This window comes from Lactuca virosa, chromosome 5, assembly GCF_052849685.1.
Source record: "Lactuca virosa cultivar CGN04683 chromosome 5, Lactuca_virosa_CGN04683_v6, whole genome shotgun sequence".
Taxonomy (NCBI): Eukaryota; Viridiplantae; Streptophyta; class Magnoliopsida; order Asterales; family Asteraceae; genus Lactuca; species Lactuca virosa.
Window position 1 is genome coordinate 109,911,894 of NC_136430.1, and position 2,828 is coordinate 109,914,721.

Genomic DNA, 2,828 nt, shown 5'->3' on the forward strand with positions numbered 1-2,828 from the left:
TTCGAAGTCCTTTGGAGATTCCATACAAACAGCAGAAGGCTTCTTTCGTAACACTGCGGCTATCTCTACGTCCATATCCCCAATCTCTTGAATGTAAGACTTTAACATTATCTGGAGATGAGACATGACAGGTTCGTATTTTTCTTTGTCTTTCAGTAGCATGTTGTAAAGAACGAACCAGTCATGGGGGTTAAGACAAGGTAAGTCAGCGAGTGTGAATTCGTAGCACTGGCTGGCCGAACCTCTTGCCACTTTGAACTTCGCGTTTGGAAAGCTGTCAGTCTCGATTGGTCCTGTGACTTTCACACCAGTTATATTGCTTAAGGACCATGTTTCATATTGCGGCTTCATGTGCTTCATATAAAAAGAGAACAGCATGTGATCATCCCCGTTGTCTGTGATTGGAACGTTCGCAACATTCACAAAAGCACGAAACCTGAAAGCCTTTGGAGTGATTGGTAGATCTAGTTGCGAATCTTGTGTGTTTTGAAGATCAAACGACACAATTGGCTCTAACCGATACTAGCTAGGTAAATCAACAACATCATTATGGATTCGCTTCAAGGTCCACTTAGGAAATAAAAGCTTTTTGCTTTGAAGAGTAGCCTGAGCCTCTTTCTCAACTCTTTCTTTTTCTTCAGCCTCTTGGATGATTCGTTGGTGCTCATCCAGTTCAGCTTCACGAGCCTTTCACTTTTTAAGCTCGTTTTCATCCAGCTCTTCTTCGTCTTCACTATTATCGATAATGGACTCATCACTGAACGGTTTTTCCTTGCCCTTAGGTTCTTGTTTGATAACAGACTTAACTGGAGCTTTGGGGTCTTCTTTTCTGGATCCACCAGACACACCTTCTCCCCCTTGTTTCTGATTAAAGCTTTGATCTGAAACACCTTCCAGCATGTGAAGCAATGCAAAAACAGGTCTCAACTTCTCATGCAGATGCTTTCGTACGGTGATGGTGAGCATTGAGTCCCTGGTCTCAATGATATCCGAAAGTAAGTTTGTAACATCAGTGATACAGCCTCTCATAACAGCCTTTTCAGACATCAAATCCTTGACCTGCTTGTCAGAAGCTTCCATTTTGGCACTTAACACCTTTACTTCTTTCGTCTTGAGAGCAAGAGAGTCCCTGATTTTACTCTACATTGCCAGTTCGTCTTGAAGCTTGGTTATTTGAGAAGAGATTGATGTTTGGAAAGCTTCATGATCAGTTTTCAGACCAGTATGAATTTCTTTCAATTTAGCCTTCTCGGATTTAAAGAGAGAACCCAGACTCTTCAAAGATTCATTGGCTGCTGTGGTATTTGAGTTAAAGGTGGTTTGAAAATTCTCCATGAATGTAGTAGAGTCAGCAATTAGTTTGTCGACTTTTTCGGTCGTAGTCTTGCAAACTTCAGCAGAATCAGCAACTGCTTTATTCATCTTTTCAGCATTGGCAGAATGCTCCTTCGTGATTCGTTCAAAGAGAGACTCGACTGCCGCCTTAGAGTACGTGTCAGAAGATGAAGCCTTGGCAGATAGAAGCAGTTGTTCAATCTTTTCATGTAGGGACTGAAGTTTCCCTTTCGTAACAGACACTTCATCTTCACTCTCAGTCCTTATTTGGAAAGAACTATAAGTGAATCTCCCAAGATCTTCGTCTTCATCATCACCAAAGATCATATCAGGGTCATCTCGGTTAAGAGGAGAAATAGGAGGTGAAACATGGGTTGAAATACCTGAAGTTTTAGCCCCCGTATCAGATACGTTGACCGAAACAGGAGGTCCGATAGAGGTGGTAGGTGGGATTGTAGAATTAGTGAACAGTGGGGTAGAAAGAGGAATACTTGTGTGTTGCTGTGAAGAAATTGGTGGAGGGAATGGTGCAATGTTAATTGGGGTAGAAGTGGTTTTAGGTGAAGGAGGATGAGAAGGAACAAAATCGTTATGAGTTTGAGTTACCTCAGGATTTGATACCTCTTCTTTGTTGCGAGTGTTATCATCCTCGTTGCGAACGGGTTCTTCCTCCTCGTTGTGAATGTTTGATTGAGTCTCTGAATCCGAACTTTCACTTTCACTTAGAGTGGGAGACTTTCGCTTGCGAGCAGGTTGCTTTTGCCTTTTGGCAGCTGCAGTAGAAGGGGCAGCTTTCGCCTTTCGTTTTGTAGGAGGTTTCGCAGCTGCTGAAGGCCCTTCTTTGTCAGTGGTTTCCTTTTCTCCCTTCTTTGAACCTTTTTGTCCCCCATTCTTAGGTTTGTGAGCCTTAGCTAAGATAGCTTGCACTTCAGGAGTTAATGGACGAAACCCAGATGGAGTCAGTTTCCTATATCCCTCCAAAATCTAGAAGCTGGCACATCGCGAAACATTGCTTCTGGAATTGAACCAATGAAAGAAAACTTTTAGGAATCAGAAAGGATAATCCCAGTGGTGTGAAAGGTAGAGATTGATGCCATCAACACGTCTTGCATCAGTTGGATTATGGGCTTTTCAATGGATATGTGGAAAATGATGGTCCAAAAATGTGCACAAGAGATTTCACTATGACGTGTGTAGATACCAAAGAACAGAGCCATAATCGACATTCAAACTTGTGTAGATACCATAGAGAATCGCCACAAACATCTTGCTTGGACAGTCAGATCCGGTCACTCTTTCAGAAAAACCCTTAAATAGCAAGGTGAAAAGACCATTCCATTGAGGAGGCAGATGGGGTTTCCTGAACTTTGAAACGGAGGTTAGGGTTTCTTTGTAACCCATTTGATAAAACATTTCGAGAAGTGCAGCACTGGTCACCGATTCAGGGTTGATCATGTCGTCAGTTTAAGGAAGCTGTAGGAGAGAATAGAATC